Source organism: Meleagris gallopavo, chromosome 7 (genome assembly GCF_000146605.3).
Source record: "Meleagris gallopavo isolate NT-WF06-2002-E0010 breed Aviagen turkey brand Nicholas breeding stock chromosome 7, Turkey_5.1, whole genome shotgun sequence".
In the NCBI taxonomy this organism is placed as follows: domain Eukaryota; kingdom Metazoa; phylum Chordata; class Aves; order Galliformes; family Phasianidae; genus Meleagris; species Meleagris gallopavo.
Window position 1 is genome coordinate 24,246,527 of NC_015017.2, and position 15,763 is coordinate 24,262,289.

At 42.4% G+C, this 15,763-nt stretch overlaps 1 long non-coding RNA gene across 3 annotated transcripts; it reads left to right on the forward strand.

The window, feature by feature from the left end:
• Nucleotides 1-11,261, forward strand: LOC104911786. Of its 3 annotated transcripts, XR_004160345.1 has the most exons (5): nt 1-515; nt 736-857; nt 3,974-4,731; nt 7,276-7,412; nt 7,979-11,261. It is a non-coding gene; the product is annotated as an uncharacterized LOC104911786 (long non-coding RNA). The 3 variants fall into 3 exon arrangements; XR_794162.3 differs by having other exon boundaries at nt 1-857; XR_794163.3 differs by lacking the exon at nt 3,974-4,731 and having other exon boundaries at nt 25-857.
• Nucleotides 11,262-15,763: the final 4,502 nt, after the last annotated feature.

The following is a 15,763-nucleotide window of genomic DNA, read 5'->3' on the forward strand; positions in this document are numbered from 1 at the left end:
AATCTTTGCATGTTGTGGCCTGATGCTTTGTTGCTCTGCTGTTATTGCTGTACTTCCTATTGTGCTATACTGAGATGCTGTTGGATCTTAAAACCAATCTAAAAGCTTTGTAATCAGAGACTTCGAATTATCCTTGAAGATCCTGGGAGTTGATAAGCATGTATCAGTCTCATAAAAATGAGAGCAGAGGTGTTTCTTTCTTTCTTTCTTTTTTTTTTCAAAAAAGAAAACAAAAAGCAAGTATTCTAATATTTCACGTTGTGGTGGTTTCGTGGTTTTTTTTGTTGTTGTTGTTGTTGTCAGTATTCCACTTCAGAACATTACGTGGAGTTAACGAGTGAATGTTCTGGTTCCGTTTACTCCTGACTGGGAGGGGAGGGGGCGGCATCCCTGGAGGACCTGGCGGGAAGAGGAAGCGGGGGAGCTGCGGACGGGACGCGGAGCGGCTGCCTCTCTCCGTCTGGCCCAGCTCAGCCCGCCGCGGGGAAAGCACGTGCTTCCCTCGCACTGTCCTGGTTTGACTCTCATTTTGGATACCCTTGTTTTTCTGATTTTGTTTTAGTTAGCTTCAGTAAATTGCCCTTCCTCCTCAGGTCGTTGCCGTTGTGTTTTCTCTTTGTTAAAACTGTCAGCTCGCTCTCTGCCCTTCCCCCTCTCCCGGAGCGCACGTGGCCCGGGGCCGGCCGGGTCGTGGCAAACACTTCTACCCCTTTTTTTTCCCTCTTCTTCCTGTAGCCTGTGCCCCTCGTCACGGACTTAGATCTAAGGATAACCCTGCTGCTTGAGGAAAATAATCCTGCTCCCACAGGATAATGCACTCATGGGAAACTGCCACGTGGGTGAAACACTTCATGAAGGTTTGATCTTCTTATATTCATAGCTCTAGCTCTAAGACAGGATAACAACCTCTCATGGAGGAGGATTAAAAAGGCCTGGGTTATGGACCAGGGCAGTAATGTTCTGTAAATGAAGATGTAAGAACTATTTCTAGGCTGTGGGTCCTTTTCTTGCTATTTATCTTTTCTCCCTGACATACAGCTGGGCCTTTCTATGCAGGCTTGTTTATTTCTTTGCATTATGCATCAAAGCCTTATTTCAAGTCAGGATGTGTGGAGCTACCTGCTGTAGAGAGAAATCTTTCTTGAAAGGGCTGACAGGTGACTTGTGTGAATCTTAGCCTCTAGTTCTGTTGTTTTACAGTGTCTGTGGAGATAACGTCTCACTTACATGGACAGAATTGAGGTGATAAGCAGACTAAAATTTGCTCTTTGAAAACATGTAAGATTTGTTCTCATGATGTGACATACATCTAGCCAGGAAGAAAAACCTTAATGGGATATTTCTGTGTGCTACGTATAATTGAATACAACTGTAGTGAGTTTCCACAAGGTAGGAATCATACCTGCTAAATCATGACAATTTCTGATGCGTAACATACTAAAGAAAATACTGTGATCGTAATGGGGTTTGGAAGCATGTATGTGTTATGAGAAGCTAGACTGTTAGGTTTATTTATTCCACTTGGATTAACCAGCTGTTCTATGGGCCTCTTGTCAGTGGAGACTGAGGCGGGCTAGGCTCTCTCCCTGAGTGGACAACTTGTTTCACCTGTGTGTGTACACTAACAACTCAGTTCTATCTGCTGTCCTTTAGTAATGGTAAGCAAACCAAACTCTATTCAATAATAGAGGCTGAGTAGGTCCCTGCAAGGATGCTGCATGCACTGTGTTCAAGAGTTGCTTGCTAGAGGCTGAAATGTTTTCAGATGCGTTTGAGATTGTGAATAGCTGTCAAAGGCAGAACTTGCAACGGTGGAAGTCTTAGGTGAGGCTAAAGTGGTGGAACAGCTAAGAAGTTCTGCTCTGCCTTTTGGTTGTGGTGGTCTCTGGTTGTGGGGCAACATCAGCAGTTCTTTTGGTCCTCTGAACTTCTGCTGGTCAGTACAATCCAGATCTCAGCAGAGAAAGAAGGGAACTTGGACAATTTTCTGACTGTATTAGGAATCCTCTCTTCTGTGGAATCTTGCATAACTATTACCCACACTTCAATTATAATGTTAATGGTTACGTATCTGTTCTTCCTGCCTCTCTAGAGAAACTAGTAAAGTATGGATGAATGCTAGAACTCTACAGTTTCAGATGGTAAATGTCAAATTCTACTCTTGTTTGTACTCTTCTGTTTGTTGTCACCTTAATGTAGCCTCCTCCACTTGAGCTGTATGAACTCAGCGCAGGCTCTTTCTACTGTATCCATTCTGTGTTTACAATTCAGATCAAGATTGCTAGCTAGCATGCTTACGATGTGTAGCTTTTAAAAAAAATCACTGTAAAATGTTTGGTGCTACATGCATTTGATTTGGATAGAATGAGTACAGGGGAAAAAAAATCAAAACAGTGTAAAGTGGCAATATTTGGGATTGGAGTCTTTTATCTGGTCCAGTGATAGAAGAGAAAAATGGGCAGCCTTTGAAGTATTTTGGTTTAAAAAGGGAAATATTATCCTGCAGCCTTTTATTAAAAACTCAGGATCCATCGCCCTGTGCAGCAAGGAAAACCATCAGATTGCAAGTAGACAGAATTAGGAGGCTGTCTTAAGTCCAAGGCAAGACAGCCTTGCACCAAGAACCAAGAAATCAGGGAAACTTAATTATTGACATTCTGATATAATGCTACTTGATCCTGTAAAGGGGGGGAAGACTGATTTCAAATATTTGTTGGGTGGAAGAAAAATCTCAAACCATGAGAATGACAGACTTTTCACTGGGGAAAAAAGCAAAATAGCTTGAGTTCAGAGCTCAGACATTGAGTTCTTGCTTAAAACTTGTGCAGGTGCCTTTATTTTTTCTCCATCATCCAGCTCCTTTAGGAGTAGGCAGACTTGTGTTTAGGTAATCATGTTTCTGTGGGTTTTCTTAGCCTTGTTTAGAGATGGCACTTTGCATGTTATGTTGTTGCAGTGTGTAACTTCACATAGCAGTCTGTTCCACTCTGGGCAGTTGAACATCTCTGCATAGAATCACAAGGTTGGAAGGGACCTCCATGATCATCTAGTCTAACCATCCTCCTATCACCATTACTTTCCATTAAGCTACTAGCTGCATCTCACCCTGGGGAGTGAGTAGTTCTTTGGCTGTGCCATGCAATCATATCACCAGGCTGCCCAGAGACACATCCAGCCTGGCCTTGAATGCCTGCAGGGATGGGGCCATCCACAGCCTCCTTGGGCAGCCTGTCCCAGTGCTTCACCACCCTCTGTGTGAAGAACTTCCTCCTGATATCTAAGCTAGACCACACCTGTATTAGTTTAAAATCATTTCCCCTTGTCCTATCACTATCCACCCTCCTAAAATATAGGTTATGATAGATCTGCTCTCCCTACCGTGGCTGTGGGTAGGTTTGTCTCCTCAAGCTGAGAGGAAAGCCCTATAGGCAGCAATTTGCTGTTTCAGGTTTTACTCCACTGCACACCATGCCTCGCTGACTTGTACTTCTCCTTTCAGGCACTTCCTCAAGTTTTAATGTGGCACTGTTTCATAATATATAATGAGCACCACTGAGGCTAGTTCAGTTTGGAACAGAGTAGATGTAGCGAGATCCCTGTTGCTGGAAGAATAAATAGGCTGAAAAATCCTCTGCACTTCAATATGCAGTATTGATTGCTGCCCTGTGTCATAATGTCAGCTGATGCCTTCCTTCCTTCTCAGTTCCCACACAGTAACACTTTCTTTGAGGGGAAAACCAACTGTCTATAGTTTCTGCAGAAGCCACTCCCAGCTGAAACAGGTGCCTCCAGGGGCAGTCAAGGGAATAGAAATGAGAGAGAGAGGTGTTCATGGTTGTCATAGCATCTCTGCAGCATCTCTGCAATGTTACAAATTCAGCCACATGTTTCTGTGCTTAAGTTTGTAGATTTGGACTGTGTGACTGGCACCTTCTCTTGGCATGTTAATTCTGTCTGCCCCTCCCTTCTACAGAGTTGGTTGTGCAGATGGAGGTACAGAAACGCTCTGTGTTGGCAGTGAAGTGATCACATCTGTTAAGGAAGTTTTGAGCTCTAGGAGCTGCTGTGCATGGGAGGATTGAAATGATAAGTGAGAATTTCCCCCTTTTATTAACTCTGCTTTTCTGAAAGAAGTCAGCGAAGACAGGTATGGGAATAATTCCTTCTGGAGAGGAGTGTTCTGAACTGACTTGTCAGCTAACGATTCTGTTCTTTTTGGGTACGAGAAGCACGTGTTGCTTGACAAAATGTGTAATTAAAGGTCAGGATGTTTTGAGAACGAATTAACTCAAGTCCTAGGATTGATGATAAAAGTCCTGATGATAAAAGGAGCCATTTCTTTAATGTCACTGAAGGCAAGTATGGATTCACATTTCTGAAATCCTTTTGCACTTTTTTTTTGGAAATGGTGTTGGCTGATTTTTTTTTTTTTCAAGAGCAGTAAAATGATGTTCTTTCAGGGTTTAATGTGGCCATAGCTACAGATTAACACACTGGGAATATCTTCATTCTGTCATCTCTCTGCTTCTCTATGGGGAAAGCAGCTGACGTGGTTATTAAATCTGGCAGCTGCGTTGTGTGCATGTGGGAAGTGAGCAGAGTACAGCATACAGAAAACCAGTAGCTTCCTTTCACTGCTACGAGGCTTGAAAGGCAGACTAAAAATCTTTCTCCTTTTGTAATCACCAGTTGGTGGAACAGTGCACAAATACTCCAAATACAGTGGCAAATGTAAGTATTCCTTGTTTGTGCAGTGCTTTCAGATTGCTAATGAGGGGGGTTTCTATCTTGGTGTTCCTCTTGAAAAAGCAGAGGGTTGAAAGCTGAAGCCATCCTGAGAATGAATGGTTCTCTGCAGTTTTGTTTTGGCTTCCAGTGGAGGAGCTGCCAAGGGGAAGAGATGTGTGAAAGTTTTCCAAAACAAATAGTTCGCAGTTGTTTGTTAAATAAAATGACTTTTCTTTACTATGAAAATTTTCTTTACTATGAAAATGTTCTGCCTTTTGTGGTGATGACCAGGCAGTCTCTATTGTTGTGTGTTTTGTGACTTAGAAACTTGCTAAAGATACACTGTAGCCCCAGTGATATTCTCCATTCAGTAGCAGTGTATTAAGGCAGTGACTGCTATGGCAGCTCCTGTGATGTCTACATGGTACTTGGAAGCTGTGACTGGGTCAAGCCTGAAGGAAACCTAGCTCAGCCTTGTGATTTATGAGACTTACCTACCCAGGATGTGACAGCTTTTAATGTATTGCACTCATGCTGGGGGAAAATTCAAATTAATGAAGGATAAACTGATTAAATATTTTTAACTAAAGAGAAACTTTAACTGACAAAGACAACTAATTTTGTGTAATTCATATTCAGTAATTATGACTACTGATTGGACTTTAGGTCTCTGTACATGCCCATAACTGTTCATAGAATTGTGCATTTTCTGGTTCTTCACTGATATTTCCAGGTAGACGTATGATGATGGTTTGGTGGTGACTTCTTAACATATTGTGTATTTTGTTACAGAACTGTACTTCAGAGGAGCTATGATCTACAAATTGTATCACCTACAGTCTGTACACTGAGGAATAAGATTTTTATCTCCAAACTCTCTTGTCATACTTCCAGCTGTGGCTATAATATTAGTGTTATTGCCTCAGCTTAGCGCACACTGTGCAGTGTTGACTGGAGACAGATTCAAGTGCTGATGCACAGTGAAGTCAATTTTAATTAAGCATTGCAGTGATGATTCCTCTCTACACGGAATATGTTTGAACTTGCAGTTGTGGGTGTCTTTTCTCCTCTGTGGAATACTCGAAATACTGAAATCATTTACTAGAAGTATGTGTTAATATGTAAGAGTACAAGATTGTCTGTATGAAGTTCCAAAGTTCAGCTAGCCCAGTATCCTATGTCTAGCAGCAGCCAACAGCAAATGTTTAGGAAACATCAAACAAGACAAACTTGTAGTGTATGTTTCACAAGGCATCCTTCTGTCCTTCAGAAAGCTGCTGTTCAATGCCTGGCTCAACCTTAGAGAGCTCCCTGTGTTTAGCAGCCTTTCACATATGTAGTAACTCTTTTTCAACATCTGTAAATTTAATTGAGCATAAAATCCTGTGGGAAATTAATGGCAAATTGTTTGAAGATATGAAGATGTTCCTTAGTTCATTTTGAATTTTCTATCTAATGTCTTTATGTGACATGCATAGAAAATGTGACATTTCATAGAAAAGTATAAATTAATCCCTTGTTTATATAACCAGAATTGGTCACCCTCGTGGTAAAGCAGTCAAGAGAATGAAACTTGCTCGTGGTGTGTTGCTTGTTTACTGGATAAGCATGATATAGGAGATACAGATATCTGGGACTTAGTCCTGCTTTTGGGAGGTGTTTTTGATTCTCTGTGACATTTAAAAACAATATTTTTATTGTGGTTATCTTCAGAGAAAAAAATTCAAAGAAAACAATATTTTAAAACGAGCCTGACCTGAGAGACCTACATCAATATTCTAATCGCTTTCCTTTTTCAGAGCAAAAGAATAAAATTGAGATTAAGCTGCACTGTGATTTTCCACAGAGTGAAGCTAGCAACAGCATATTAAGACCTACTTTAATTCTGAATTTCACTGTGTGGTTTATAAATGTTTTGCTGTGCTCTTCAGTTCTTGGAATCTCCAGTATTACTTGCACATAGGTATTGGTGGGATTTTCTTTCTGTTTAGAAATGTTTCAATACTTTGAGTAGTTCAGTAGTGGAGGATAAAGCATTGCTAAGAAAAATGTCCATACTTCAGTCATTATTAAGCATTGAGAGTTGTTTCCAGTCGTCTGCTCTGGAACCAATACTAAAATATCTGCCAAGAGGTGCTCAGTTTAATTGCAATGTTAAGCAGCAAATGTGCTGTAAGCATCAAGCTGCTGCCACTGTACAGACACTTATGTGAAACTCTGCATGAATCTGTATGGAATATAAATGCCCTAATTACTCATTTGTTGTATACACATGAAGACACTGTATAGAAAATGAGTGGCTATTGTGTATACTTAGATTTCTTTTTTTTTTTCTGGTAATTTTTTACTTTTATAATGCCACTGATGCATTCTTTAAGGTATATAAGATGAAAGACCTGTAGAAGGATAAGATGGGAGTTGAAATTCTGGATACCCCCTATGACATTATTGGAAATACAGTAAATGAATTGATAACTTGCTGTTAAATCTTATTCACAGATACTTAAATCTGCAAATTAAAGACAGCTCTTTCAATTTTTTTTTCAGTTGCAAAATTGAATTCCTGCTAATCTACACATAAACTGTGAAAACATGAGGGCTCCCCCAAAAGTAACGGCAAGGTAATGGATGTTTTACTGAGGGCCTCACGTGGATCGACTGCAACAAGGGATCTTGGCAGAGAGGTAAATAGAACCGACCCCCAAAGCTGTGGCGCTTGGTCAGTGCGGCAGCCCCCACATCCCCTCCTGATCAGACAGGAGCTGTGCTTGTGCTGCTGAGGTGTGAGCGGAGCTGGGAGTGATGGCAGCCAACCCTCTGCCTGTATAAAGGCAGCTCCCCTTAGAGAACGCAGCAACACAGGAGCTGTGCAAACAGGGCATTTGTCAGACAGGCAGTTCTCACGGGGCAGGGTGGGCAAGCAGGGAAGGGTCCTCTCTTCTCTGCCCTCCTCTCTGCTCCTTTGAGAACTCTCAAGTGTGCTGCTGCCTCTTATAACTACCATGGTGGGCACCTGACATAGCAGCTGGGCTGGGGCAGCAACTCAGACCAAGGGGACACAGCCCTTATGGGCTCATGTGGGCATTCTGAGGGGGGAAGGGCAGTCCAGACTGTTGACTGTGGGGACCTCTGGTATCTGAAGTTCCCCTTGGGTCCTGAGGTAGGAGAGCTCTCGTGGGTGTGGGTATGTTTATGTGTGCTGAGGGAACTGACAGCTGATGGCTTAACTGCTCTCTGTCGTCTTTGGCAGGTCTTGGAGAACAGAAGAGGTGCCTGAAGACTGGAGGATAGCCAGAGTGACTACAGAAAGGGCAAGGGAAACAACAGGCCAGTCAGTCTCACCTCTGTCCCTGGGAAAGTGACAGAACAGTTTGTTCTGGATGCACCTCCAAGCAAGTGGAAGAGCAGGTTATCAGGAGTAGTCAGCATGGATTCACCAAGGGGAAATCATGCTCAGCCAACCTTGTAGCCTCCTATGATGGCATCTCTGGCTGGGTAGATGCAGGAGGACCTGTGGATATTGTCTATATTGATGTCAGCAAGGCTTTTGATACTGTCTCCTACATCATCCTGATAGCGAAGCTGGGAAAGTATGGGATAGATTTGTGGGCAGTGAGGTGGGTTGAGAACTGGCTGACTGAGCTCAAAGGGTGGTGATCAGTGGTGCAGAGTCCAGCTGTGGACCTGTGATTAGCAGTGTTCCCCTGGGGGTCAATGATGGATCTGGTCTTGTTCAATATCTTCATCAATGACCTTGATGAGGAGATAGTGTCCACTCTCAGCAAGTATGCTGATGATACAGAGCTGGGAGGATTGGCTGACACAACTGATGGCTGTGCTGCCATTCAGCAAGACTTGGACAGGCTGGAGAGCTGGGCAGTAAGAAACCAGATGAGGTTTAACAAAAGCAGGTGTAGAGTCCTGCACCTGGGAAGAAATAACTGCAATTATCAGTACAGGTTTTTGCATGACCTAGGGGGGAGCTCTGCAGAGAAGGACCTGAGGGTCCTAGTGGACAAGGCTGGCCATGAGCCAGCAGTATGCCCTTGTGGCCAAGAGTGCCAATGGAATCTTGGGGTGCATTACAAGGAGCATGGCCAGCACATCAAGAGAGGTGATCCTCCCCCTCTGCTCTGCCCTGGTGAGGCCTTGCCTGGAGTGGACAGGGGAAATGGCTGTTAACTGGAGCATAGGAAGTTCTGTGCCAGCATGTGAAAGACGGAGGGTGGTGGAGCACTGGAATGGGCTAATCAGAGAGGTGGTGGAGTCTCCTCTGGAAGTGTACCTGTGCAGCCTGTGTAGGAATCCTGCTTTTGCTGGGTGTTTGGATGCAATCTCTAGAGGTCCCTTCCAACCCCTACGATTCTGTGATTGTAGACATTAGAATATTTGAATTGCATAAGGTGAAAAGCTTCTTCCCAGGGTATGTTTGAAGTGTCTGAGACCAAACTGAGATTGCTTTGGATTTTGCAATAGAACCTATGTATCCAGTATTTTGCAATGCGTTTCTGTATGCTTCTGTTAATAAAGTCTTCATGAGTTTGAAGAATCTTCAGCAGACTCCTATACTTGTAATCAATCAATATCAGCTTGAAGAAAATATGTTTATACTAATTCTGATATAGGGCTGTTTCACAATATGTACTTACTGCTGTTGAAGTGTTATTGCTGAAGCTTAGACTTTTCTGCATTGCAGTCCTTATCAACCAATTTGTCATTACGAATTAGTAAATTAGTTGAGAACTGGCATGTTGTGGATTCCCATCATGGGCACCCACCACCACTTGCAGAAATTGCCACTACTCAAATGTGTAAGTTTGAGATATGCAAGACCATGTAGCATTTGTCTTGACAAATGTGTCTTTGAATGCTAAGCAGAGGACCATCATGTCGTAGTACAAAGAATCTCTGTATGGTGATGGTCTTCTCTTTCTGTGTTTTGATAGGACTGTATGCTGGCTGGCTGGGACCCTGCTGGACTTTTTGGCATTTCCTCCATTGCATGAGTACCTGCAATATGCAGTATGCTGGATATATCCTTACAGCAACTTTTATCCTAAGAATCGTTCCTAAGAATCATTCAGATCTTCTCAGAGAGGAATGCCCTTAAAGCAGTGATGTTAAGAGAGTATATTGGTTTTGTACAGGTTGTTTACAATTTAGTGGTCTGCCAAAGAATTCTCAGGAAGTTTTATTTTCTGAAATGTAGCTCAGTGCCCTGCTGTGCTCTTGAAATGCAACCAATGAGTTACTGCTGTAGTGATGCATGTAGGTACTTTATTCAATCACTATGATTACTTTATGAAGTCCTTTAGACTTAGAAATAATAAAAGTCAGTGAGATTTTTTTGTTGTTTGCAGATGCTGAAAACTGTGTTATGAGTTGCATGAACATTAACAGCCATATGTGACAGAATTAACACTGTAGAAATTGCTTAAAGTTTCCTTGTATAGTTAAACCTTAAAATAGCTTTATTGCTGGAGAGGGGAAAAAAAGCAGGCAGAATGCTTCTTAATTTATCCTAGTTATTGCGCTTTTGTCAGTATGAGTGGAATTGGATTCCTTTAGGATGAACTTAAACTAGAGGACAAACTCTCAGGGTCTCATCAGAGAGAGCATGAATCAGTTAACTTTGGAGTAAAATAATAGTAAATACTGCATTTCTTAGTTTCTGATTGTAATGCATAGCAGAACTGAAAAACAAACAAAACCAAACAGCAGCAACAAAAAGACACCTGTACAACTGAATATAGGCATTGTCTAAAAGACATTGCTGGAGCTCTGAAACGAATCATTAGTGCAATAATCATTATTCATTTAGCTGTAAGAACGAAGAAACTGCAACTCTGATGTGACTTTTGACTCCGGATGTTAGAAAAACATCAGCAAATAGTTCCTGCCAAACATGCAGGGTCTTTGCTGTCAGAAGCTATAAAATGTCTTAAGACAGGCTCTTTAAACTATTGATTCCAGTGGGAAATCTCACTGCAAAATTTAAGAAGCCTGATTGCCCTCATTACTTGAGTCTTGCAAGCCAGACAGTTCACAGGAAAAGGACAAAGAAGAGGTCTAAAAGGATTATATTTTTTTTATTGCTCTTAGTTATGCTTAAGAGAATATATCCTATCTTTAGCAAGACTTTATCATTCTGTGAAGGTTCATCTGAAGATGTACTTGTGTTGCACAACAGATAGCACTGTGGTTTTAAGATGCCTGTTCTTGACCATGATTTAAGTGATCTTAGGAGAAGGACAAAGGTCTTGTGACATTTTGTATTTACCAAAAGCCTCTTTAAAGGTGAGTAACCCAGCTATTCTATTTCAGGGCACAAACAGCTTGAGCCGCAGGACTGGGTGAACCTTGTGAGGTTCAGCCAAGTCAAGTGCAAGGTTTTGCACCATGGTTGTGCTAACTCTTGCTATCGTTGTGCCAGGGGATGGAAGGATTGTGCACAGACCTGTGAAAAGAATTTGGAGGTACTGCTGTACAGCAAGCTGAATGTGAGCCAGCAATGTGCCCTCTCAGCCCAGAAAGCCAACTGCATCAAAAGAAGCATGGCCAGCAGGGCAAGGGAGGTGGTCATGCCCCTCTGCACTGGTGAGACCTCACTTGGAGTTCTGCCTCCAGGTGTGGAATCCTCAGTGCAGGAGAGACATGAACCTGCTGAAGCACATCCAGAGAAGGGCCACAGAAACAATCCAAGGGATGAAACACCTCTACTAGAAGGGATGGGCTGAGAGAGCTGGGGCTGTTAAGCCTGGAGAACAGAGAGCTCTGAGGTGACCTGATAGCAGCCTTTCAGTATCTAAAATGGGGCAATGAGAAATAAGGGGACAGACTCTTTAACAGGGTCTGCTGTGATAGGAGAAGGGGAAATAGTTTCAAACTAACAGATGGATGTAGACTGGATATAACAAAAAGGTGTTTTGAAATAAGGGTTGTGAGGCACTGGAACAGGCTATCTAGAGAGGTGGTGGATGCACCCCATTCCTGGGGACTTTCAAGGTCAAGCTGGACTAGGGATCTGAGCAACCTAACTGTAGTTATCCCTGTTCATTGCAGGGGAGCTTTAAAAGTTAAAAGTTTAAAGTTTAAAGTCACTTCTGACTCAAATGATTCCCCTGGCAATCTGTGCATTTGTCTTCCTGATAATAGTTCTTATGGTGTAATTAGCATAGATGATCATTCTGCAGAATAAGAGCTATATTCTATTGGTTCTATTTCTCTGCTTTTCCAGAGTTCCGGTCTCTAGAGAAGAGCAAGAAACAAATAGGAAGAATGATAGGGTGACACTAGAAGGAGAAATCATTGTTGTTCTTCAGTATCAGACTGGAGATGAAAAGGGGTCAGTACAGTCTTTTCTTGTGACTTTTCTGTAAAAACTCTTCTACCTGAGCTCAAGTAGGTATCATTGGAGTGATCTATTGATACTACAGCTCTGAGAACAGTTTATCTGCTTTGAAGTGGAAATAAGGCTGGGGCATGCCCTTCACAGAGTATCTCTGTAGTAAGTAGGTAATGAATACTACCAGAATATATCCAAACAAACCTTTAAGAGCTACCTTACTGGTTAAGGCAGCAACATGTTCTAAAAGATTTGTGGGCAGAAGTTGATCTAACCTACCTGACAGTTAAAGACTTGAATGGTCTTGAGTATTGTATATTCATGCAGAGTGGGAACAGACCTTGCTGGATAACCTGCTGGTGCCACCAAGATCCATTTTTAAGAACAGAATCCTCTATATTTCTTCTTAATGTAAAGAACTGAACTAAAATATTAAAATAAACTTCTCATGCATACTGTACTAGAATACATTCCTCTGTATATACACTTTGGAGTGCTTGCCCCAAACTAGCAATGGCAGTTAACTTGAATGTTAGAAGCATGAGTAAACTCTCAGTGCCTAATCCAAGCCCAGCTGTGCTGGCCTGGGTCTGGGTGTTTACGTACATTCTCCTATTCATCCAGCTGGCTGTCACTTTGTATCTTGTAAGTGTTTAAAGGCAAATTCTGTGGACAACAAGAGTTACATTTTAGTATCTTTCACAACTTGTGCCACCCAGTGCATAATGTTCCAGTCAACTAAAGGCTTTTGAATTTCATGCTACTCCGGTGGATTCTATTTTCTATCAAACTAAGTCTGTAGAGTACCATGACTTTGCTGGCCCCTTGTTTTACTTCGGGTTTGTAATTGCCCTTGAGCAGTGAAGGTCAGCATATTTGTTGGAAGAATTCTTATTTTTCTTAAAAAATAAAAGCATTTATGTGGATTTCACATAGTAGTGGCATTGACAATTGGTTTTGTGATTTTTTTTTTATATCCTCTTGGGAGAATTGATATTGTCAGTGAACACCTGCTCAATGTTGCAGTTTGCAGGTAAAATGACGGGGGTGATGCTCATTGAGTATAAAGGATGCTGATGTATTCACACAACATTGTTTTGAAAATAATATAAGAATTGCCATATGCTAAGCTTTAGAAATGGACAGCATCCTTTATCTTAAGTAGGATAACATGGTTTAATGAAACTTGTTTACAGTTTTGTAGGAGTCAAATCTGGAGATGTTTCTGCATGTGTTTCTCTCTCTCGGGAGGTAACTGTGCTACCATTTAGGAAACACCTACTACTTTGCAACTTTGGTTTGTTTATACAGATTTGTACATTGCTTTTGCACCACAGATTCCAGTGGGTTTGTTTTTTGTAATAATAATTTCTGAAATCATGCTCTGCGCTATAAAGATACACTCTGCTTAAAGGAAGAAAGCCAGTTTGCATAGGGCAAGGAGCCTTATATACAGCCTATACTTTTAAATGGCACTTAAAAAACATGTATTTTTTTCTGTAAACAGGTAAGCTATAGGATAAATTGTTGAGGAAGTGTCTATAATTTTTGGCCTTAATGCTAGATAAGATCAGAGTAAGGGGGAACCAAAAGGGTTTTGGGCCAAGGGAATCACTAGAGGCTTCTAACAGTTTGGTTAGCTGCCATTGACCCCAGGGTGCTTGCAGCCTTCAGTACAACTTGGCCCTTATTCAGGAGGGTCAAGCAGCCTTTCATTTGGTGTTAGAGAGAGGCCTGTATGTAAACACAGTGTGCAGTGCAACTCCCAGACAGATGAAGCAGTTTCTGCTGCAGCTCATGCTAGTTGTTGAGCAGGTGTCCCTGTCAGGAAAGAAGCTGTGACACCAAAAGGGACCCAACAGGAAGACCAAGTGAAATGTGGCTCTGTTACTAATTAACATGGGGCCCTTGTGATGCAGAACAGCAAAAGGGCTGAGTACTGAATGCTTTCTTCACTCAGCTTTTTACTTTGCAAGGCTGACCTCTAGAAATTATCTCAATGGCAGTAAACAGTGAAAAGAAAAAGTAAACCTCTTCAGTGTTTCTTTATACATGGTGATGTTGATCTAGTAAAATGCTCTGTGTTGCAAGCCTTTCTTTACAACTTATTTTGCAAACACAAAATAATGTTTAGCTGCTATGTATATACACTCTTGTCTTGAGCTATGCAGAATTTCTGTGAATGTTTTCAATGGATATGAAATTAAGCAGATGAGGAAAAACACATGATATTCGCATTGATCAAATTAATTTAATGGCACCAATAAGAGTCTGAGTACTGTATATATTACATGCTGTTGCCGTATGAAGGTGGCAGAAGAAAAGCGCTCTGACAAAATAGCACCTGACACCCAGGAAGTCTGTATGAAACAAAGATGTGTCACTGTATTCCTCTGCATGGAGAAAGTGGCACCTGCTAGGTGCTTGCTGAATGTTTGTGGGTGTGAGCACAGAGGGGCAGTGTGCAGTGCGCTTGCACAGTGGTGTCAGTGACTGTGGGTCATCTGTGCTGGCACAGATTTTCATGAGCACAGCATGCAGTCTCATGTTTATGGCAGGCAAAAATGCATATTGTAATGGTGGTGGCTGTGTTGGAGAACAGTGCTATGCAGCTGAGGATTTGCTCTATCCAACAGAGTTACTGTGCTCATTTTACTTGTTGCAATTTCCATGAAAATAAATAAGCATTACTTTTGGAGCAAATATACGCGGCCCAGGACAATTTAACTTCACTCAGTGCAGCCTAGGCAAACCAACAGGCTACACACTGGTGCTATACACTAGGTCCCTCGGGTCCTGGGTGCCTTTCTCCTTCAGGGTATTCCATTTGCCTGGGTTACAGGCAGGTAAAGATTCCCTGGAGGGAAGGAACCTCTTACAGCTGAGTTATTTCTGCTGCTGCTACATTCTGTTTTGGCTTTGGTGGGAGCAGTATATATGCTGTATCCACAGTTTTGTCCCTTCCCTAGTCCTTTTTTGTACCATTGCTACAATGAGAAAGAACGTAGCCAAGGACAGAAGAAAAGGAATTGAGCAAAGGCTACACTGCATAGCGATCAGGTGAGCATTTCCAACCATGGTGTGTGAATGAGTTATAAAATACAAGCAGCTCTACAAAACAAGAGCATCCTGAGCTGACAAATAAACGATATCCTTTGTACATCAGCTGTCAGCTTGTTTCACACTCTTCCCTTAGTAATGATATTTCTGAGCTCAGAAGGGATTTTTGCTGTAGGGGCAGAGATGGGAGGTGTCACTGGGAAGAATCCCCTAAAAAGATACATGTATTTTACTTTTTAACTAAGTTTGTGGGCATCTCTAACTCAGGAAGGAATGCCTAATAGGTATATGACTGCTAAAAGAAACACTGAAATGAATGAGTTCCCCACAGCCAACTCTGCCAGGCTCTGGGGCTGTGAGGTGAGAGCAGGTGTGGGGTGGTTCTGCCCTGAGGGGCCGGGCAGCAACACCTGTGAGCGGGGCTGTGACCGACAGGTGACCCCGGCCGTGACCTTCAGGTGACCCCGGGCCAGCCTCCGTTAGGAAGAAAGGGCGGGAACGTTGAGGAGGACGGAGAGAGAGTGACGGGAAGAAAAGCGCGGGAAGCGACGGCAGCGTTCAGGGCTCCTATTGGCTGGCGGGCTGAAGGGACAGCTATAAAAGGTGCGCGCGCGGGCAGGTGAGTGAGAC